General features: G+C 39.0%; 1 protein-coding gene across 8 annotated transcripts in view; it reads left to right on the top strand.

Annotated features, from left to right (window-relative positions):
* FRMD6 (FERM domain containing 6) overlaps positions 1-24,835 on the top strand; it is a 251,856-nt gene that overhangs the window by 158,203 nt on the left and 68,818 nt on the right. For 2 of the 8 annotated variants that reach the window (XM_036917835.2, XM_036917790.2), the window contains exon 1: positions 17,041-17,178. The exons of 3 other annotated variants lie outside the window; for them this stretch is intronic. The gene's annotated coding sequence lies outside the window, so the exon portion shown is untranslated. Of the gene's footprint in view, positions 1-4,296; positions 4,411-17,040; positions 17,179-17,924; positions 18,046-24,835 lie in introns of those variants that run through there. 3 more of the 8 variants (XM_036917794.2, XM_036917816.2, XM_036917809.2) reach the window with 3 other exon arrangements.

Genomic DNA, 24,835 nt, shown 5'->3' with positions numbered 1-24,835 from the left:
GAGGTAGTCTCAGTGCTGAGTGTTTCTCCCTCCAGCCCAGCCAGTTGTGCTTCTATACAGCTCCTTCTCTGCTCCAACAAACTGAAGCAGATCTCATTAGGATAAGTTTCTCATAGTTCATGGTAGTAGGTCAAAGAAAATAAGCAAAAAAATAAATTCAGGGAAGTCATTTATTCTTTTTTTTTAAGTATCATTGATATACAATCTTATGATGGTTTCAAATAAATAACAGTGGTTTCAACATTCAGTCCTCACTACCTCTATGGCAGTCACTGTCTATCAGCATAGTAAGATATTATAGAGTCATAACTGTTTTCTCTGTGCTGTACTGCAAAAGTCATTTATTCATAATTTTCTTCCCCAAATGATGGGGTTGGGTGATAATGTAAGCAGAGCAAAAAAGAAACCAAAGAACTCAACATTTGTCCACTGCCCCCACAGTGGATGTGAGATAAGCTTGCTCATATTTTTCATATTACAAAATTCTCATAATTCTTGAGATAGTTTTATAATCATCATTCTACGGGTGAAGAAGTGAAAGCTCAGAGAGGTTGGATAAATTGCATAAGGTCACACAAGTAGTAAGTAAAGCTGGGACTGAAGCCCAGGTCATCTAGTTCCAAGCCAATTTTATTTCATTATCCAGCTGAGAGGAAATACAGGAAGAAATTTCTGATGAGCAGGGGGAAAAAGTTAATGTCAATGTAAACTAATGTGAAAATATAACAGTGAGATTTATAATGGTCAATTACAATTCTGTTGATGTAGGGCTTCTACTGTTTCCATACTTTGGTGTCATCTGTAAATACAAAGTTCAAATCTTGGAAACTAAAGATCAAATTAGTAACTCCAGGAGGAATGGGGAGTTGTGGTATTCTGCTTATTGAAAAGGCATTTTGATTTCCTCCCAGCTGACAAAAGGTTCATTCTGAGCACTTGCCCAGAGAGTGCAGAGTACATGCATAGAAACATTTTTTACCACCCAGGGTGAGAAACTAAGAAGTTCCAGAATTAAACCGGCACATTTTTTTGAGTAATAGTTCTGCTTCCTTTGGGTAAGCAGAATCTTTACTGATGTCATTGCCACCCACCACCACTTGGCAATATATAGATGGAGAGGAGCATTTAGAAGTTACAGGGTACTCAGAGGAACTCTCTCAAAGAAACACATATACAGTTCCACAGTGGAGGCATCCTTAATCTTGGTCTTTAGGAACATTTATGTGCCTCTCACTTCATAAATGTTTATACAGTCACCATGAAAGCAAAAGTGGTAACTCATCTTTAGGATGTCTACTTTCAAGGGAAATGGTATTATTTCCCTTTGGTTCTTCTATTCCTTGGAGCATGTTAGGGGCTGTTCATGCTTAGGTTGGGAATGTGCTAAGAGGGATGGGAGACGTGAATATGAGTTATATACTGTGAAATGATTTTTTATCTAACAATAGCCATCACAAACTCAGGCAACTGGGGATTATATAGATTTTTATCAATTAAATATTCAAATTTTAGAGCCGTAAATTAAATCCTTACACTGGCAGCAGCTTGTTCCTCAGCTCATATCATGTACTGATCTTTGGGAATAAAGATACCAGTTTATACCACAGCATCTAAGAATGAAAAGAAAATGAGCAAAAGTGATTACGAGGTGCTTTGCTAGAACAAATGCTTATTGTTTTACTTAATAAAAACAGTAATAATAGTAGATTAGATCAATGTACTTCCCAAAGCATGTTCCAAAAGATGTTAATGGGTGATCTGTGGCAGAAAGCAAAGCCCAACTCCACATGCATAAGTTTGGGAAACACCGAGAGAAATTTGTGCAACACCAATGAGTCTTTAATATATTAAATGTGCATTATGAGCAAGAGGGGATGCTGTATAGGTATTTCCTGATCTGCTTGAAAAGAAACTTTAATCATTTTGTTAAACATTTTGGGGAAAGATGGCACAGAAAATTTGCAGTTGCTTTAGGAGTGTAGTTTCTTGTTTATCCAAAGTTCATAATTCACGCAATGCTTCCCATTTCACCCACCTTCTGTCTAATATCTCCAATATGGATCCATACTGGCAAACCTGTAAAACATAGAAATTAACTCTCTGACCCTTTCTAAATCTGAACTTTCTTCTAAAAGCCTAGAGGGCCAGCCTGATTGAGGCACTAGTTAATGATGGTTTTGAGTGAAAGGGAATTCTTCATTAAAAACAAAACTAACTTGTATAATAACTAAATGCAATGCATGGACCTTGTTTGGATGTAGATTTCAACAAACCAATTGTAAGGAGACACTTCAGGGATGAGTAGAAAGTTTGAAGGTTAAGGAATTATTTTTAATTTTGTTAAGTATGATAATGGTTTCTGATTATATAACAAAATGCCAGTTTTTAAGAATGCATAATCATGTGTTTAGTGTAAAATTTGATGTTTGGGATTTGTTGTTAAAATACTTTAAAAATAGGTGAAGCAAATATGGCAAAATATTAACTGTTCAATCAAAGTAATGGGATATAGAAAAAATCATTTTCTATGTTTGAATTTTTTGATATGAAAAATTTTTTTAAATGAAAATATATAAGCCCTAATCTACTAAATCAAACTCTCTGGATATAAGGCCTGGGAGTCTGCTATTGTTTCTCTCTTCCTCTTGCTTACTTTCCTTTTTTGAATTGTACTATTAGGGTTTTTTAGTTGGGAAAACTGAGGTGCAAGCTCTCTCTGGATTCTTATAGCCTTTACACCTTGCCAGTCACTCACAGCCTGGTACTTGGTTTTGTAAGAGCTTACAGAACAGTGGTACTGGTGTGTGAGGTAGTTTTAATACAGCAAAAACATGCAGGTTGAGGCTGCAGGTGCTAACTAAAAGCTCAACCATCTCACTAAACAAGTTTAACATGACTTGTTTTTACTGACTAATTTTAATGTTTACTGTTTGTAATATGAACTCAGTTACACATCTTGGAATTAAAAATGAAAAAGTGAATAATTATTTGCCATAATTAGAAGACAACTGTAAAATTTTAACAAAAACTAAGTTATATTTTTCCTCTCACAGTAATATTTTACAAATAAAACATTTTAAAGAAAACAATATAAATAACAACCTTAATCAATTTCTAACATGTACCTAAAAATAAGTAACTTAAAGAAAATGGCAATAGCACCATGACCATATGCATGATTGCCATAATAAAGTTTGGGTGCTTTAATTACTAAATGACTACCAACCTTCAGAAGTGACATTTTGATATATCTTCTAAAAGAAGGCAGTGATGAACAGAAATTCAGCACATGTAGAATCTATACTGTTAATCCATATCATCTGTACTTTCAAAGATCTCTATCATTGTACTTTTGAAACATTACAGCAGATTTACAGAACATGCCTGAGCATCATGCTTATACTTCATATGGTCTGCATAAAGTGGATCACCAGCATGATCAGCCATGTTCTGAGCCATAACATCCATTAAATATGGGCTTGTGAGCTGTTTTAGTTTTTCTAAAAAACATTGATGTGAACACAACTATTTTTGAAAAATGCTTGTCCCTTACTATCTAAAATCATGTGGCATACCATAAATAGTACTCTTAATACACCTTAGGAGACATCAACCTAATTTAAGAGCAGTAAAAATATATCAGATCCTTTGCTAAATAAGGAAAGAAACAGAAAAAGTATTACTAAAAGGGAAGAAGTATGTTGTAATTATATTTGTATGACCTGTAACTAGACAGGGCCTAAAACATAGTAGGGTGTAATACATGTCTGTAAGTGAATGAATGCTTATTGTATATCTGAATTATCTCAATCCCCTATTCTCAAAACCAATTATTTGTCAAGGAAAGGCTTTAATCTGAGCTCTTAGCCCATGAAAATTAAATTGCTGAGCCTGGCTTCATTGTAGGAAATGTAAAACTCATGGAATTCAAGTACTTTTGGGAAATCCAAACACATTTTTATTTACCAATGTATATATAACACAGAGAAAAATAAATTTAGATGTTTACTTAAATGCGAGGATACTAGCTTGTGACATTTCTTAAAACACTGGAATAGGAAATGGAAAATTCTCTCTCATGAATTTGTAGGCAGCTTAGGGCAACTGAAAGAATGCAGACAGAAGTCTAGGCTTGAGTCCTGGCTTTGCTACTGGTTAGCTATGTGTAACCTGGTAAAGCCACTTAATCTCTCTGAACGTCAGTTCTCTCATTTATAAAATGAAAGGATGATATTACATTATCTATAAGGTTCCTTCCAACTCTAAAATTCTATTTTCCTGTTACTCTACTCCCAGAGGTCTCCTGACCAGCGCTTGGTGTTAAGCTTCAGGTCTTTTCCAGTACTAAGCAAAGGGGCATTCTGCATTATATGAGCTCAGGTGCTGGCACACAAGATCATTGGCATACAGGTAAAGGCTCTTGGTTGTTCAATCTCTAAACAAATATATTTAGAAAACAACTTAAAACGCTTTCATTTTATATTTAATATTTTAAGTAAATGTTGTCACAAAGCAGCATAGTTAGCTGTTAAGAACATTCTTTGCAGTCAGATTGATTTGTTTTGAATCCTGGCTTTAGAATTTTGACAAGGATAGATGTGATAACTAATCTTATTGTGGTATCATTTCACAATATACATGTGTATCAAATCATCACACTGAAACTTACACAATGTTATATGTCAATTATATCTCAAAAGAGCTGGAGAAAAAGATTTCAGACAAGGGGTGTCTCCATGCCTGTTACCTCATCTTTTTTACATGATTATGAAAAGAAGAAAAAATATAATGCTTAGGAACTCAATAAAAGAGTTCATTTGGTGTGCATCTACCTCTTTGCTCTGCCCCGTTCATATTCACATCTGCAGAAAAAATGAGGAAGGCAGTGGGGATCATAGCCTGATTGTTCCTGCTAACTCCTAACCTTGAGTCCTATTCCTCTCAGCAACTAACTAAATCACTAGTCAAACTCACAAATTTGCCTAAAGTTGACTATTTTTTGGTCTGGCTATGTGCTACTGACCCATTCTGGGCAGCTATAGAGAAGGCAGCTGTGCAAAATGCCGACCTGTGTTGAAGATGGTTCAGGAAGTCCCTGTACTTGTTTTTGTATAGCAAATGAGATAATGCCTGTGGTTTAAAAACTGCAAAATGCTGTTCAAATGCCAGTTATTTGTAAGGTCCAATTTGAAGATAAAATCTAGAGGAAAAAGGCCAGAATGTGGGATGTGACCTCTGGAAGGTCTCTCGTTATTGCAAGGTCCCGTGCTCATTTCCCATGGGTTGTGGAGGGCTTGTTTGTCCTGATTCTGCACTGGGAGAGGAATGACCTGAGCGGGAAGAGAGAGCCCCTTTTTCACAAAAGGGCTGAGAAAGAAAAGACTGAGGCCACTATAGGGAAGAAAAAGTCAGACTCATTCTGAACTATCCTGTTACATTCATAAACATTTAAAATAAATAGTAATTGTAATTCACATTAAAAAATACGTTGTTTTACTTTCAAATAATTGGCAGGAAATTTCATTTGTATGAATATGTGTCCTATTTAAGGGGAAGAATAAGAACCATTTAATAACAACCATTAAATACTTTAAAAACCGAGTACTCTATAATTGATGTGTCCCTACTTAGTATGTAAATGAAAGATGTTAAATATATGTGTTATTCCGTTATTTTAGGAGCACACTTCTGCACATTTAAAATTTCTTTTGGAAGCATAACACATAAAAGTGATACCACCGGCTAGGAATAGTTGCTGTGGTGGTGGTGGGGAGAAACTGACATAAAGCAAATGGCATGTTATCAGCACTGCAGAACAGAACAATTGACAGTGTTTTACTCTGCTACACATATTTGCCTTGTATCTAAAAACAAACTTAAAGGGCATGAAAATAAGGAAAACATTTTTTCCCTGTTAATTAGCCTAACAAGTCATAAAGCTAAAGGGATTTTATTTTGAACTAGGAATGACACATAGTGGGGGCAATCTAGAAAAGTGAGGATAAAGATTAAATTCACAAGACAAGTTGATTGATATCTTAATACCTTCATGAATGTAATCTGTAAATCCATCTAAAAATAGTTTAAAAAAACACATTACAATTGAACTCATCTCTCCCCAACTCCCCCAGGTTTTAATGGCTGGCTTTTCTTGAAACTGAAGGACATTTAAGAGTTCTCCAAACTGTGAAGAATAAGGATAGGGGAATCTTTGGTTTAAGAAATAAAGTTTGCCAAATTCTTGCCATCAGTAATGAGCTGAGACAGGATGGCTGGTGCCCAATCCTCAATGCCAATGAGAATAGTAACTTAGTCCCTACCACACGTTCAGACTGGGAGCCTCCAGCTATGGGTGGCTCTGCATTGTTCACATTCCTCCTAGAGACTCTCAGGGCTGACAGCTACTGCTCAGGGAGTCACAGCTGACATAGGAGGCTCTTGTCACTTGCTGCATTTTACAACTTAATTCTGTCCAGGATAAACGAAACCATGGAGCATGAAGGCGAAGATGCTGAAGGTGATCCCAGGAGCTGCCTGTCAGTTCCCCATGTGTACTTTTACTGCCCACTCTCCTTTACGCTGTGCGTGTGGCTCAACTGAAGTAACTAGAAACTTGAAGGGAAAAAGCTGAGTTGCAGATAGAATGCAGAGAGGTGTAGCAACTTAACTGAGTGCTCTGGCCATTCTTTAGTTTGATCAATTTAAAACATAGGCAGACTTAAGCTGTTGGACTGGAAGGGGTGTCATCAAGCACTGCCCTATTGACACCTTCTTGCCAAATGACCTCATATAATTCTTCATAATTATTTCTAAATAGATCTACCCACTGGAAACAGGGCTGAGAATCTTGTTCCCAGCCCTTCCTGTCCCATATACAAAGCTAGGTTTGAATTAGTTTGAGTGGGCACATATCTTGGGTACTACTTCAAGTTTTCTAATACCATAGCTTGCTGTCTGAAAATCAGATCCTCTGCTGAAAAAGTGGACAATTTAGTGTCAAAATTTTTTTATTTTACTAATTCTAGGTGTTTCCATTATTTTCATGTGTCTTTCCTATTTTTAAAAAAGAATTATTTAGAAACTCCAATACTAATGGTCTTTAAATTTAAATTTGGCTAAGTTACCTGGGTTCCTTATTTATAAAGTAAGAATTATGATGGTACCTATCTCATAAGGTGGCTGTAATGATTAAATAAACTTAAAACAGTTGGCAGAGTACCTAAAACACAGTAAATGATGAATAAATAATCGTTATTATTATTTTAAATGTACTGCACTCCTGGAAACCACCGTTTTGAAGTCACTTGTCATTCACAGAACAAAATAGTATCTATCATGCAACCTTATATTTATCTACGGTGTCACGTTCCAAAGTCCTTGTGTGTGTCAGTGCAGTGGGGATGAAATACATAGATGTTTATTAGGCAGCATCAAAAGAGCAAAGCTATGAAATGGGAAGAAGTGGAAATTGGGATGCTTACATATCCTGTTCAGTCTGTATTCCATTTTCTCAGAGCTGCCCTTCAGTACATTTATGGAAATGTTAATTAAGACTGTGATTCATTTATGTACTATTAGATTGATATGGAAGTTTCTGGGGATTAGATGCAATTATGTTATCCACTAAGACTTGTGGGCTCCATTACTTTATCTTTAGTTGAACGGTTTCTTACTGACCAAAATAAAAATCAGCTTTAGTTACTCCATTCACATCATAGAAAATTAAAAATAGGCAACCCTTCCTAAATTTGAATTGGATGCACTGACATTAGTGTCCTTATTGTGATACAAAGAATAGTAATCACATCTTAACACATTCTCCCTTTACTTCATTACCCGCTCCTACCATTTTATTCGTTGGACAGGGTTGGTAGAGTCACAATACCTAAGGCACTTGGGGCCTTAAAGTAAACATTCAAAAGTATCTTTAATCTGGCCTCTTCAGTTAAATCTTCAGTGTAAGCATTAACAGAGCACCTACCCAAAGGGACACAAAGGGTCACAGGGATCACAAGGATCACAAAGGGTGGCAGAATCATTTGGACAGTTTGTTGCTGGTATTTTAATTTGAAATTCCCAGCTTTGTCACCTTTTCTTAAATGGTTCCAATACATGTACAGGTTTGGGAACAGCTGTTTGAAAGAAATCAGCTAGTAAATCCAACTGGAAATCAGGCTATATTTGAAAAAGGTGCTAATGGTACACTTTTTATATCTATTCTTCTTGGGCTTTGCTTTCTGAGAATTTGAAAATATCTGAGTATGTACATATTCTTTATTATAAATGTTAATGATATGAATAATAATGGAGGTATAGAGATAAAAATGTGGCTTCAGCTGATATGAATGTGACCAAAACATTAATGCAAATAATTTTTGATAGCCCTAATGATTCCTCCAGTTTATTTCTGTATATTTGGCAGTAGCTATTTGTTCAAAATGCACATTAACCTATTAAAACATTTCTAGTACACTAATTCAAAAACTTGGGCAAACTACTTAAATAATTACAAGTATTAATCATCGTAAGAGCTAATAAATAGTCAGGCCTGGTTAAATTATCAAGTGTACACTTTATTAATATAACTGCTCTTCTTTGAGACTAATTTTAGTTCAGTAAGTTGATTCTTCACCGACTTAAGTGAAAAACTTTAATATTTCCAAATTTTTTCTTCTTTACCTCACTGTCCTTTAATCTGGATTGAGAAAAATCTGGCCACACCTCTGTTGACAAAGAGGATGTGTTCTACCACATTAGAAATTCACTGCCAGAAGTAGAAATTATACTAATGCAAAAAATGCTTTTGTCAGATAAAGGGATTATCCTATTTACTTTTCCCCCTCAAAATCACCATATACTTTAAAGGGTGACATAGGAAGACATATGCTGTATATCAAGAGTCTTGAGGCTGAGAAAAGATCCAGGTAGAGTTAGGGGAAGAGCAGATAGATAGAGACTGAGCCCAAATGCCTCACTCTGTCTCAACCTTCCGCAGTATTTGTCAGCTGACCTTTAGCAGGCTCAGCCAGCATCCCCAGATGGGGGCCTCCCTTCAGCCCTACTCACAGGGCAACTAAAGGTTGAAGTTCACCCTGTAGATAAGTGGTTCTCAACTAGGGACAATAATTCTTTGCTGTGAGGCGCCCTGCATTGCAGGATGTGAAGCGGCATCTCTAGGCTCTATCCACTAGACGACCTCAGCACCATCGTCCAGCACGTTGTGCACACCCCCGCCACTCCTGCAGGCTGTGACAACCAAACCGTGTCCCCAGACCCTGCCAAATGTTCCTTTGGGAACAAAACCACCTCCGGTTGAGAAACACTAGATTAGAAGTAACAAAATACAAGTTTGAAAAGTGCCTTGTATCACTAATATCTCCCCCTTAAAAATATTAATATTCCTTTAACAAGGATGTGTATCTTTCCACAATTGTAGATTCCAAGGCTTAAACTATTTGTACCTGTTCAAAGTAATTTTGGTGGGAATGCATTTCAGCTAAAGTGCGACTAGTCAGTCATTGGTATCAAAGGGTTTGTTTTCAGAACCTTCCTATAAGTCTACTGAGACAAAAAGGTAGGAAGAGCTAGAGGCCCACCTGAATTGACCACTTTTTTGAAAGGGGGATTAGTGACAAACTTCCAAACCTTAATTATTTTACCTGGAATCATTCATCCATCTGTCAAACATGCACCTGGTGCCTTGTCAGGGTAAGTGCTATATCTCGTGTGAAATGTAGTGACTCCAACATTCTGTAGGTGGAAAGAAGGATCTATGGGATGGCCAGATACTGAACATTTAAAAGGGAGAGTGGATAATTAGAGTTTAAGTTCCAAGATGGGAGATTATGTCTTGTTTATCTCTGTGTTCCCAACACCTGGAACACAACAGGTACTTAGTATTTGCTAAATAAATAAGAGAATAATGGAGAAGGCACTTGAATTGCTAGTGGGGCTTGGGGTTCAGAGCTTGGGAAGGAGGAGATTGAAAAGAGTCAGGAGAGAACAGCCTGGAAGTGGACAGGACAAGTGAGAAAATGCCTGATCAGCCCTGCACCAAAAACAAGACACTTCAAGGAGAAAGCAGGAGGTTGGAGACAGATTTCCTGAGCTCGGATCTAGGCATCACCACTTATTATTTTTTGTTAGCTCTTGGGCATCTGTCAACCAGGGATAATGCTCCTGCCTCTCAAAGGGCTGCTGTGAGGATTCAACAAGGTAATACTTATAAACCTTTTAGACCAGTGACCAGTAAAGAATCCGGCTAGGTTGACCCATGAGAGTGGCAGGATTTCAGAGTGGGATGATGGACTTGAAGAGAGTCACAAAATCTGAATAGTCATTGTGGTGAAAGGAAAGGGAGCCAACCAGGAATGAATTAAAAGTTGACCAGGCATCTGTGAGAGCTCCACTACTGTTGTCTTGGTGATGTGACTAACCAACTCATTTATTCAATTTTTAGTCTTCCTCAGAGACTTTAAGCAAAATGCAAGAGAATGCACGACTGAAGTTGAATTTTGGTATTGTTAAGAAAGCTGTTTTGGAAGGTCAATGAGATTATTGGATATGTGACAATAGGGCAGAATATATTCAAAATAGTGAGCCCAGGCCTTAAACTCAAAAGGAAAGCAGTGAAGCCAAAAACAACTAAAATTTGAAAGAACTGGGAGGGGTTTGGTGAGTGAAAATCTCTAAGGTCTAACAGCGGCCCTGGGGGAGAGGTAGAAGGGCAAGATGTGGTAGACAGAGCAATTTCCAGTGTCCAGAGATGGAGCAGCTCCAGATGACATCCAGCTCAACTTCACACGGAGGTGGGGCAACTGAGCAAATGGAATCAAGGCCATTAATTTTCCCCTTGCTCAACCCAAACCACTCTGTTCCCAAGGGCATCTCATCAAAATGTTCTGTTGGCAAGGAATTCAATAATTGATTAACTGCTCTAGTAAAAACCATTTAACATCTGTTATCTCAAAGGATGGGGTGAGTAAAGGCAGGGGGAGGACTGCAAACAGAAATAAAATATACATTAATGCCAGTAGATATAGAGTATTGAATAGTTATAGCATATATTTATACTTTAAATATAAACACTGTGTGAGAACTGTTTGACACATAGTGTCCCTTTCAAATCAACCAAAAGTCTTCTTAAATGATAGGTCCTTTCTTTTTATTATCTGGGATGTATGTCCAAAACACATCTCAAGAAAGTGTTAATCCTTCCCCATTCTTACCCCAGCACCTTCTTTTCTCCACCCCACCTTCAACATAACTGTGTGTGCATATACACACTCCTTCATTACACATAATGTATGGAATTTACTCACTCCAGAAATATGTTCCAGGCACTTTACTAGATGCTAGGGCCACAGAAGTTAGAGACATTAGGTCTGTGCTCACATGAAGCTGAAATTCTAAAGGGAGGAGTGACAGTGTACATATTCATAAATAATATCAGTGAAAATTACTGATGTGATTAAATATTTTATACTGATTTGTATATTAAGTCTACACATTCATAAACTTATCATATTTTACCTTTATATATCCCCAGTATCCTTTAAGAAATTAGGATATGACTGGCAAAAATTATTATCCAATATAGAACTATTAGAAGAACAGAAAATCACCCATTTGTTGATTCTGTTTTTCGGCTCAAGAACTCACATAGAATGTTTGGCTTAACTGTACATGAATCACAAATACATAATAAAGTTTTAAAAGAAGCATGTTTAAAAGTCCTACCCTCCCTCTCCATTAAGAATCTTACCTTCAAAGCTAGATCTTGTTAAGAGTGCTATTGCCCAGCACTTTTTTCTCAAGACCTGTCAAAATTAAACATCTGGGTCTGAAGTCCTTTAAGAACAATCCCACAATGCTTGACTTCTAATCCAGATGCCAGTCTAATTACTAGTGTTCTTTCTTCAAAGAACTAGAGCATAAGAACTTTGTTTAGGCTAATAGAATGATCTATTAGGCTACCCTTGAAAAAGAAAAATGTAACCATTGCCTTGCCTGTAGAATTTCTTAAGATTTTTTAGCATTTGTTTCCATAGCCAAGCCAAATGAGAGTGAATATAGATTTTGTTTCTAATCTAGGATCAGGTGAGAGGAAAACAGGGATGTGGGTGTTTGTAAATGTTTTCACTTTCCCCAACTAGGTTATAGAACCAGCATGTGAGGACCTTGTGGTATAACCAAAAATCCCAACCACCACAGATGAGTAGAGTGTTCTTTGGAGGCCCCAAAAACAAAGCCTCAGTGAACTTCCTGTGAAATTCCAGAGCAAGCAATCTTATTTGCACTTTTATTCATCATTTTTTTAAAGCAACTAAAAACAAGCTTAATGGCAACCAAATTAAAACAGAATGGACAGATTTAATAAGCCCTCTTCATAAATGGAACTTCTGTTGGTATCTCAAGAAAGCCAGGATCAGCCAGGCTATAAGCCTTTGTTCTGGAAGATGCATGTTCACGTCTCCCCTTGTTCTAGTTCAGTTTGTCTCAGGCACAAACTGATAAGAATTATCATGAAATACTGATAAAAATTTCAATGACATCCACAATGTTATCATTTGTGTTTGAAAGTGACTCCTCCTGGAATATTATTCAGATAAAGATAATCGGAGTATGCCTGAGGCATAACTCAGAGTAACCAGTTTGTCACCAGATTCCTACTTCCTTTCCTTTCACATCTATCTCCCCAGTGTGGAATGGACGAAGTTGCCTCTGGTGGGTAGGAATATTTTCTTTCAGCTTTTCAGAGAGTAATCAGGAATCAGAGCTGGAAAAACTGCTTCGGGACCTTTAAAGCCCATTGTATAAACACACAAATGGCATCCATCACTGTTTTATACTGTAGGGAATCTACCCCTTATTTCCATTCCCCCTTCTACTAGACATTTTTCTATATGAGGGCCCTTCTACCTGCTCTCAATCTTCTTCTCAATAATGTGAAACTCTGTGTATAATTTCACACTGAATTCCTCACATTTTAGTTAGTAGTATCCCTCAGCCTATCACTGCTTCTGCCACCATGCCTCGCAACTCTTCAGACCTCCATGCTGTTCTGTGCTGCACTGTCATGCCTTATGCAGCTAACACCTAAGACGCACCATTCAGAAACGCCTCTTCTCTGGAGGGACAGGCCTAGCCTGGCCCTCCTGGTCTAATCAAACCTTTTGTGTGGAGTATTCAAATATTTAAGCCCTCGAGGAGATGGAAATGTGATATCTGTGGTGAAGCTAAAACCGTAACAGAAGAGAAAGTAGCTCTTCAAATATGTCTCCTGTAAACTTTTACATGCTATATTATTGACCCAGGATAATCAACTTACTCTATTTTTAAAATATTTTCTTAAAATTTGGTGGCCAAGAGAGCAGACTTTAATGAATTTAGTTTTTTCAGCTTTGTATCTCTAAGCTGGGTAAAGGTAGATTCTTCTGAGTTCTTTTGCTACATATTAATCCCTGTGCAATGCTGCCTCTGCAAAATAATTATTTGTACTCCTGGTTAGGGGCTTCTGATACACAATAATGATACAGCTAGATCAAATGACTGATAATCAATTCTCTGAACTTTTCTTGAGCACTAAAATCTCTTTCGGTGTTATTTTACAGGACGCAGTAATATACCAGCTGAAAGTAATAAAAAGGGTATTTTTAAATAATAGGCAATGAAAACTAGGACTACATCACTGCATTATTAAGTTTCTACATGCAACTGGTTTGTCTTTCAGAATAGTATAACATTAGCTAAATGGACATTTAAGACCTTAGAGTAGTAGGACTTGTTTAAATTCATCTTGATTGCTTTAAAATGCATTTTTTTGTTTTTTAAAATGAACTTCAGTAATTGTCAAAAAGAAAAATGAACTTAAATTATTCATTATGACCTTCAGCCAGAATGAACAGTATTTAATTTGGAGAAAATATTCTTTCAAAGCCAGTATGTCAAATTACTGACTTCTCTGACTAGAATTTATAATTAAGCATTAAAACAAACTCTGAGTCCCAAGTAACTTTGCTAAAAAGAACTAAACTTTTTCCCTCTAATATACTGAACTGATATTCCCAATATACTACTCTAGTATTTGGAAAATTATAGCAGTTTACTTCTCTTTGTTTTCTATATAACTGTGTTGCTTACACCTAAATGTGTAAATATCATCCACAAGAGCTTAATGAAGCCTTTTCAATTACAAAATGAGGCTATGGCCACTCTGCTTTAAAAGCGTGTGCCTCTGTGTACTTGTCCATTCTGTGCCCTCTACTTGGGAAGTAGATGATTCTCACATGTATTTCCTCTTAGAATAATGTGGAGCTCTGTAAAATATTCCCAAGCCCAGGCCATATTCCTGACCAATTAAATCATGTATCTGGGATACAGGCATCAATAGTTTTTCTAAGTCCCTAGGTAATTTCAATATGTTGCCAAATTTGAGAACCACTACCTCAACCAACTTGTTCTTGGTCAAAGTTTTGTTTATCCTTCCCATCTCAGTCGACAAGGGATGTAAGAAGGCCTTTCCACCATTCCTCCTGCGTATCTCTACCACGGCAAGCATTATATGAAGTATACTGTAACTGTTTACTTGCATGCCTGTTCCCTCCAAGTATTACGATTCAGGCATATTTTTACCTTTGAATCCCAGAGTCTAACTCTATGCCTGGTTAATGGGTGTACTCAACAAATTCATGGCATGAGTAACTTCTTCCTAAGAAAAATAAAAGCAAAATTATAGAGTTATGTTAATATTTACATGCCATGGAAAAAGTAATAGTTTAAGATGCATTAAGGATGATGTTTCACGGATGGGTAGTCTCATATTTAGGAAAACATCTCATCATACAATATAACTTTGATTACCTATATTACCTGCATTATTTATAGTAATAGGAGCAGAAAAACATTCCCTGGGCTAAAAAATATCTAAAACAACCCATCCGTTTTTAGCTACATTTCCATCTTGAGTGGATTATATGTTGTTTCCCAAAACAATCCTTTCAGAATTTTATGATGTTTTAGGGGTTTATAAATCTGATTTTAATAGTTTTAAAGTACTTAGTTTACAAAATGTATTATGAGAGAGTCTATGTTTATTGAGGTATTGGCATTGTTAATATGGTCATTATGATTAAAAAAATATTCATAGTAAATTTTACTACAGTCTAACTCTAGACAGTAAACCCAATCTTAAACATACCTAAAAAAAAGCTGTTTAAAATATTTTGCTCCTTGGATTACCTAATTATTTTATGTTGCAGCAATGTTTCACAATCTAACAATATGTTGTTCTTTATCTGCTGGTTTTTATGCACAAAGCCTGAAAAGAAATCATATTTAGGACCTGTTTTCCAAGACAGTAATATATTGCTGTTATTTCATTTATCTTTATGTAAGAAATGCTGGATTATCTCATTAGACATCAAATAATTTAAGATCTTACAAGCTAGTGTTCAATACACACTCATTCTGAATCCTTACAAACGATAAAAATGAAAAAGTGCAATCCTCCAATTTTAAATGCCTATTTATCAATTTATAAGTTTATCTATTAATTAAATACAACTAATTTAGAAGGCAGTTATAGAAACATAGTTCTTGCCCTTCTTTCCATAATGGAGTCATGACTTTCAATTGTTAAGTCCAGTATCCTTGGAAACTACTCTGCTTTATCAGATTAACTCTGAATATTATCAATTGTGAAAAGACAAAAGATCACACTGCTCCTAATATTCAGTCATAATATCGTGGTTCCCAAAATGTGAAAGCTGTGGAGACAGCTATTCCAAGTGAGTCTAAGTTCTAACGGACAGAAAACTGCATTTCTTTTGCCATGCAAACAAGGAACAGACAGGCATACTTTCACCGCTAGTTTTACATATTTATGTTTGGCTCAAAAGAGCCGGGCAATTTTAAAGTTGGCTTCTGTCAGCATAAATCTGATTTCGGGTAGTGTCCTTCTCAGGTCCTCCTCTGCTTCCTTGTCTCCTCACCCAACTGTCATACTAAGAAACTTACACACCATTACTCCTTTAGTGAGGGGCTCGGTGGGGCGTTACTGCCCCGGGTGGCCAGGGTCACTGGGTCAGCAGTCAACATAAGAAGCCCAGGAGGGTGGCGCTCTGTGGGTCGCGGGCCTTAGCACCAGGTGGAGGCTGTTTCTCTCTCCGTCTCCAGTCCCAACAAGAGCAGGCTGACCGGGGTGGCGTAGCTCGCCCCTTTCCCCGCCCTGACGAGTGAAAAGAGACGAAGAAACCTCCATCTCCTGACTCGACTCTTAGAGCCATAGAAACGTCTTCCACTGGTCCCTTCCGTCACCCGCCGCGCCCCTCCGGCCCCATCCGGAGCGGGCAGATACAATTTTTTAGGGACTACAGGCACTAAAGCTACCGCAGACAGAGGCTGTGTCTACCTGAAGAACCAGAGAGGCAGAGTTAGCGCGGGAGGCTGGGCTCCTCGGAGGCGCCCCCTCCATCCAGTATAAAACCAGCGAGGGCGCGGCGTCCCGAGTGGTGATGGGCACGTGGGTGCGGGACAGGAGGACCGTAGGGAAGCAGGGAGTCACGAAGCCTCCTCCGCTGGGACCGCCTCCTCTGAGTGGCCTCCCTTCAGTCGTTCCGAATTAGTAAGACGTTGCTCAGGCCAAACAGCCGCCCCCGGCCAGCGCGCCTGAACCCGGCGGGGAGCTTTCCAGGGGAGCGGGGGCCGCGTTTCGGAGAGGCCATTCTGCACGAAGCAGGGGAACTGGAAGTGTCCCTTCGCGCCTCCGACTCCGTTGCGCCAGGAAAGGCCTAGATTGCCGCAGTCCACACACAGCATCCTTCTGCGGCCCGTCTTCCTCAGCAGCATCCCGGAGACATGGTACCCTCCGCTTTCTTACGACCCCAACCCGCGGCACCCCTCCGCGGGATGCTTGGTTGTGTCCGGGGCGGGGCTGACAGGGGCTCCACGTGCAGCCGCGAGCTCCGCGAGGTGCTCTGGCGGATGCACCGCCTCCCTCGGCCCCTCCGGGCGGGTGGGGGCGGAGCTTCAGGGGGCGGGGCTGGGGCGGGGCGGACGCGGAGCGCTCCTCGGGCAGCCCAGGCCCAGAGGCTGAGAGGAGCAGGGCAGGCGCGGCGCTGGCAGGACGGGCTGAGAGCTGACAGAGTCCGATGCCTGGTGCTCCCGACTTTCTTCTTGGTAAGAGCAGGAACCCGGCTCCGTAGTGCTTCCCAGACCGTCCCCTAGCCCCTCGGCTGCGCCCCGGCAGCGCGCTGTGCCCCCTGCCGGCTAGGCGGCGGCTGCTGCTGCTGGACCGGGCTTTGGGAGCGTTTCTGGTAGTCGCGAACTCCAGCCAGGCAGTGTCCGCTTCTCCGCGTCTTTTTTGGCCGCCTTCTTGTTTCCTCGGCTCTGGGCGTCGGGCACCGGGTGGAAAGGTCGCCTCTCCGCGAGTCGGGGCTCGCCCACGCTGGGTTGGGAGGACGGGGCCCCGGGGCAGCCAAGCCGGGCAGGGGAGAAGGCGCGGAGCTCCGGGACGGCCTTTGCGGCGAGGGCGGGAGGCCGGCCGGGCTGTGGGCTGCGCCCCGGGCTTGGAGCACCTAGGTCGGCTCCTCGCTGGTCCCCCGCGCCCTGTTCTGGCGCGCCTGTCGGTCGCGCCCCGTCGCCGTGACGGGGCCCCGCGGCAGCCCCGAAACCCAGCATTCCTGGGTGCCGAGACGCCTGTTGTACGCGCGCCGGGGCCGGACCTCCCGGCTACGCGAGGCACCAGAGCGCAGCGTCTGCCTCACCGTCCCTGAAAGTGCCTAGTCGGGGTAGCTGGAAATTGAGCAGGGGCTCGGCGGCGCCAGAAGGGGGCCTCGGTGGGATGCGAGTTGGGGGCGCGGCCTGCGGAATTTGGGCTCCTGGAGGTGTTCGCGGCGCGCAGGCCCGACACGGGCAGAGGGGACCACCAGCTTATCCTCGAACAGCGCCAGGACCCGTCAGGTGTGGACAGCTGGGGGCCCACCCGCGTGAGGTCCTCAAGAGTTTATAATAGCACCTCGACTCCCGGGACAGTGTAATCCAATGGTGAGAGCCTTTCTTAAAGGCATGAATAAATGGAAAGCTGTCAAAATAAGCATTATTTCATGAAGTTGAAATGAAAGCTGGCCGATTATCAGGCTGTGTGGTTGTGTAAAGCTAGTGTCCAAAGAAACACTAGCCCCTTCACGCCCTTTTCCTATTTTTTAGTAAAAATCTGTTTTGCCAGTATTTCCCTGAGGAGCTGTACATTGCCCACAGTGGGGAAGGAAAACTTTGAGTTCTCAGGTTGCTTTTGACTTTAAGCCTGTGCTCTCCAGCTTTGTGCAGACTGTGCAGAAAAAAATTATCTCTTTGTGGATTTCCCATGTGTGATTCCGTCTCTTCTCTGGGACGCGACCGTGTTTGTTCATTGGTTTTATAAGCATCTATTTAAATTTAGTTTTTGCACGAAATACTCCCCGTTGCCACAGGGTGTAGTTGAGGGATTAGAAACGCTGTTGGAGAAAGCTGCTAGTGGCTTCATTTTCCAAGAATGTAAGTCATTTCCTTTTTGTGATTTCAGAGAGTTGATATTTCACAGCATCAAAACTTTGTGGGGGAAATTTTCCGTAATACTTCTGTCATTAAGAAGGCTTTTGACTTTTGGATTTTTCTTCTTAGAGCAGGGCATAAATTTAGGCCCAGCAATGTTAAAGGAAAGAAGTTTTTCAGAATTTACAGCATTATAAGACTTGTAGAATGTAGTCTTAAAAACCACCGAAACCTACAAAGAGTCTGCAGGATAGAGAAAGGGGGAGGGGAGAAGACCAGATGAGGGGCAGGAAAACAGATGTGTTTGCTGTTGTCCTTTGTAGTGTAAAACTTGTAGCACTTAAGCAATTTCCTTGGGTGTGGTTTTGAAAAATAAAAGTATTATTTAAAAATGAAAATACACCACAATATGAGACAGCTGACATTTGAGAGCTCTTCTAGTATGTTTGTAAATATACTGGGTTTATATTTCAGATTAAAATGGACCTTTGAGATTATTAGATGAGAAGGGTCCCTCAGGGGATATCTACTATCAAGCTATCACCAGGATATCTTCTGCAGAAAGCAGACTGACTGTAATATGAACTAATCCCACCCTCCACCCCTCACCCCTTTTGAATTGCTTGTAAGAATGCCAGAGATCTTGACACTGGTGGACCACAGTAATCAACAATTCTTGCGGTGCTCAAAACATAAGGGACAGGAAATTTTTCTATATTTCTACTCTCTCCTTTTTGAGGGGTAATGGGTAAGCTACCAGCCTGAAGTACATAATTTGAACTTGCAAATTTAAGATAACTCCTAGCTGTACAGGAAAACAGTTCAGGCCAGGATGAACTCACTGGGTTTGAGAGCAAAATATCGATATGCTAGGTAGTAATTTCTAGCTAGAAGTTCTTTAAAAACTCATTCAACTGGTGTAGATGAATTGGGTGGGAGGAGAGGTATGTACAGCTTTTCTAGTTTCTGGAGTTTGTTTCACTTTTAACTACACTTATAAAGTTTTTGGCTTCCAGAACTTATGATGTAATAGACTGTGTAGCCTTTTGTGGCAGATGCTTGAAATGAAAGTTTCAAACACAATTGTTTTTGACCAAACTGTCAAGTTCAGAGTTTAGGGTAAATGAGTCCTGTCTCACAACTAACCTTTTTGATAAAGGAATTCTTTGTAGTTTTCAACTTGGATGTTGCATATTTTGATTTCTAAGACTGTGGGTTTAAAAAAAAATAAAACCTGCAAACAATTATTTTATTACATGAAAGCCAGTACCAAGAAAAGATTAATTCACTCCAGATGTGAAAATGTATGTGAATTTTAGATCTTGGATGATCTCAACAAGTTTTCCCTTTTGTTGATGAGGCTGCCTGGATCCCAGATGGCATTCACAAATTATTCCTTAGGTACTTTTCTGTGTTCAGAACTAAATTTCACAGGCCCTCTCTAAAGTCAGTTTAATATTGTTTTACGTCATCAAAAGACATTTATACAGAGATAGATTTTTCCTATTGTGAATCATACAAACCTCATAAATGCCCTCGTTTGGTAAGTAGGAAATGAAGCCTCTTCCTTCGTTAAGTAGGAAAACCAGAGATATCAGTATTGTGTATCCTTATAGACAAAGCTTTGGCCTTCATTTATTCAATTCCAACTTAATGTTTTTAGAGAAAAAAAGTTTTAAGTGTATTTATAGTCTTTAATAGAATCCTGTTGTAATACAGTTTGTGGTTTCTGATGTAGCAGTTGGTCTTTGTGTGATGGTCCTCTACCCTTCCCCACCCACAAGAAACAACTAACAGGAACACTTACAACCTCTACTATTTTTAAATCTGTATTCCCAACACCAGTTATAAAGGTTGTGTGTTGCACATTTGAAATTGTATATTTTTAGGAAGCCTGTATAATTATATAATTACCCATTGGGAGTTTGGTTACATTGTGATTGTGTATTAAACAGTTGAGTGTAGGGGTAGAGTAGGAAAAACTTAGTGATGGAATTTTACAAGTGGCAAGATTTTACTTAAAATGTATCTTTCCTAAAACCCACACAAGAAAAACATTATTGTTGGTCTCTGTAGTTAAACCTTAATATAGGGAGTAGTTGAGGGCTTTTTGAATTGCACATTCTCTTCAGTCAGAGGCTTTGGGGGCCTATAAAATAAGTAGAGGCAAGTTTAAGGGGATAATTTCAGAGCAAGGAGGAAGTAGAATACTGAGCATTGAATTGCAAGGAAAATCCAGACTTAAAAGGATGAGTATTTAAAACAGGCTGAAGTAGGGAGAACTTTATATTTAAAAGTGGAAATTAAAGAATAGGATCTTTTTAGTTGATTAAAAAGTAATTAGAATTTAGGTACCCTACAAGGTCTGTATACAAGATGAAATAGTGCTGCTAAGTGGTATTTATCCAGGAAACCTGGCCTGCATTCATGTTGAAACTCTAATATGGTGTTAAATAATGTTTAGGGACTGGATGCTTATTATTGTGTCCCTCCCCACCCAAAGCCATTTCCCATTTCAAAGACTGAAAACACTTTTTTGTCTAAGCACTAGTGATTCTACAAATGTTTAACTATTCTCCCAGCATTTGGGAGAATGGTAATTCCTGCCTGTCATCCTGTGGGACCAGAGGGGCTGTACAGTAGTAATGGCTGATGTTATCATAAAATTTTGAGAAAAACAAGCCATCTGTGCTTCCAATTATCTTATATGATTTAGTGGTGTAATTATGTCTGATGTAAGTTTGTGTAATATCACTTTTTATGTATATCAAATAGAGGAGTCATGCAGTATGCCATATCGATTAAAGAGGGAACACTGGGAACGAATGGGAAATAAATCACTGATCTGAGAGCTGGTTATGTTATTTCAAGAGGAGGAAAATGTGGTGCTACACCAAAGTCAGATGAATTAAATATAGGCCAAAGAAGAAGACAGTGTTTACTAGAGCTTCCTTAGAGCTGTCTGTAGCACAGCATTTTCTTGAATGCCTTTCCCCATCTGTATAGCCTTACCTAATAGAATTTAAGCTATAAAGCAGGAAACTAGGTATTTGGTCATAGACCAGGTCAGTTCATTTAATATGATAATTGGGATAATTCTGACTGGAAGTATCTGTTTTGAATTTTAGTATTCCAAATTATCTTAGAATATTTTCAGATGTTTCTAGTAACTTCATCTTTGTACAAATATATTACAGAACTTTGAACAGTTATGTTTAGTATATGAAGGCAGAGATCATATAATATTTTATACTAATTTGCAGCCACAGTTTCATGTGAAGGAGGGAATCATAAAATCAAGCACATTCTAGGTGAATATTTTAGGAAATTAATAAGGTTTTTCACTTACCTTTTGAGGTGGTTCTTTTGTTCACATTAAATGAAGGTAGAATTGATTTGCTCCTTTACAGGAGCACTTCTGTCCAATTTCAGTAGATGGCTTTTTTGGCAGGGAGGGATAGGTTAGGGGATCCTTCTGGCTTTATTTCTTTTAACTTGTTAATTGAATAATTTCATACAACCAGAAAAATGCACACAGCACAAGTATAATGCACGAAGTGGCATTTCCAGGCAACCAGCATCCAAAAAAACCCCCAAAAACCAATGCCCCTCCAAAGCCTCTCCTTATAGTTGTAATCCTGCCCCAGGGGTAACCTCACTTTTATTGCCATAGGTTACTTTTAACCTGTTCTGGGACTGCATTTAAATGCAATTAAATACAAATTTTTTTGTGTATCTTCTTCAGCTCATCATAGTGTCATGTCCAAGCTGATGCAAGTAGCAGTAGTTCTTTTTCTCTTTTATATCTGTGAATGAATAAATTCTAAATTTATATATCCATTCTGTTGATGGACATTTGGGTAGTTTGTGGCTTCTGTGTGGGGTGCGACCTTTTGATATCTCAAGAAAAATCAAGCACCTTTGGCACTGAAAGAAGAGTATAGTCTTAAGATTAAAAGAGAACAAGTACTTCAGAAATGTGAGAGGAAAAAAAATGCAGTATCACAAAAACACTGAAGGCTCAACTCAGTCCGCAGAATCCTAGTGTTTCAGGGACGTAGGAACGTAGTAGGTGGATATTGCTGGATTTTAATTGAGAATTGGGAAGGTGGAAGGGACTTAGGACTTAAGTGACTGCTGCTAGCCTTATTCTTTTTAGAGGTGGAGGGACTAAGGCCCTATGAGATTGACTCATACAGACAGCATCAAGAGTAGAAGCTGCTTCTGACTCTCAGTCTAGTCTAGATTGATGCCATTTAAGGGCTAAAAACCTAGCCCTTACTCTAAAAACTGCCCCCTGCTCTGCAGTCCAAGCAGTGAGCCCACCGGCCTGGACGATGGGATGCCCTTTTCTGATTCACAAAGAGGTGTTCTGTGGCTCTGTTCAGATAGACTCAGACCTATCCAGAGAAAACAGAGCTGTAGCTCAGTAAGGTAGAATTTTACTCCCTCAAGCCTGCTTTAACTCTAACCCCTTTACTGGTCCCTTGGGTCTTCTCTTTTCTACTTTTCATCTTCCTCTCTTCCAGGGGTCTCCATGAGACTTTGGGTGTAAATGTCAAAGAGGTGATATCTTGAGGTCCCTCCTGGCTCATTGTTTCAGTGATCCATAAATGATCTAGCATGGATCATTTCAAGGGACTGTTTTCTAAATATTTTCAGAATAGTTCATTCTTAAGAAAATATTGCAAAAAGAATTGAATTTTTTTTGCCTTCTCCTATCCTCTTCTATACATTCCCCTGCCCCCTTCAAGTTATCTTTTCTTAAGTATTCCTGGATACATCCTGTCTGTATCTACCTACAACAGTGTAATTGTGATATTAGTCTGTGGCAGTCCCCAAGAAGCACTTACTGTAAAACATAAGATTATGAGAAATCTAATAGTTAAAAATGAAGTGCTTATGAAGGAAAAAATTGATACACGCATATCTTTCATGTTTCCCTAAAGAGAAGAAAGACATTTTTCAAGGTTCAAGAAAAGGCTCAGAATTTTTACTTTGGTTCATTAAGAAGGTGAAAAACAGGTAAAATAACAGAAGATTTACAAATGGGTGGTAAATATATCCTGCTCAAATGAGAATACTGGTTATAACAGCAAAATGTTAGCGTATGTAATCTCGGAAAAAAAAATGTGCTCACCATAGGGCCACAACTCTTGACAAGTTGCTCACTAAAGTTACTGCAGAGAAGACTATGTTTTAGAGACAAGATAGAAGAGAGGCAGTAAAGTATAACAATGAGATCCTTAGATTAGTCTTCTGGGGTTCAAATCCAGGCTCCACTATTCTCCACTGTATAACGTAGAGGAAGTTATTTAACTCTTTGAACCTCTTTTTCCTCACCTGTAGAGTAGACATCATTGTTTTGGTTATTAAATGAAATAGTACATGTAAAGCAATGGACATATTCCCACACGTAATAAATAGTCAAGTAATGTTAGCTTTTACTAGTTAAGACAAAAAGAAATGATATGTAAAACTTACAATTTTCTTTAAAGTCCTTAAACCTTTGTTTACAAGCAATTCATGAAATATATTTTGTTTTTTGAACACAGGTGCAACAAAACCTAGTATTTATAGTTTCAGATACTGGGCAGTCTACATTGCTGCACTAAGAGCGGGCTTGCCTTACTAATCACTGATTGGTCAAGTTATTTTTCCCCATTCTATTTTAATTTCCAACAGTCTCAGTCCCTTAGGTTCTGCTTGCTAGGTGATTATTTCTTTCCAGATGCCAAAAAACAAATTCACAGATTTAAAACATTTTCTTTATGAGGATTAATGTTGTACAAAATACTTTTAAACAGTACCAGTGGCCCCTGTCTTTTGCTCTTGTATCCAATAGATTGCACGTGAGTCTTTTTAAAAAAAGCTATTATTGGTATAAAGTAGTTGTTTGTTCTCCCAGCTCCACCACTGATCAGCACAGTTTATGTAATGTGGGTCAGATATCTTATTGTTTTCAGTTATAAGGCGCAAAACCTAAGCTTTTAAACCATTTGTTCAAAGGAAATTCACAGTCAAAAGTTTCAAAGGGAGTGTTTAAGGAAAAGAAACTTAAATACATGAAAAAGACACATCTAAAGAGCATAATTACAAGCCCAGTGGAAATAGACACAGGATCCTCCAGAATAATCATGATGTATCATTCTGCTTTGTTCATTAAAAGGTGGACCTACTCTGGAAAACCCTGTGCCCCGTTATGTGTTGTGAAATATCTTAAACTTAGTAAACTTAATGCTTTAAAGATGCTCACTTAAGTCCATTCAAAAACAGGTTTTTATGTCTTCATGAAGTATCCAGG

Source organism: Manis pentadactyla, chromosome 11 (assembly GCF_030020395.1).
Source record: "Manis pentadactyla isolate mManPen7 chromosome 11, mManPen7.hap1, whole genome shotgun sequence".
NCBI classification, from domain to species: domain Eukaryota; kingdom Metazoa; phylum Chordata; class Mammalia; order Pholidota; family Manidae; genus Manis; species Manis pentadactyla.
This window is presented reverse-complemented; position numbering and strand designations above follow the sequence as displayed.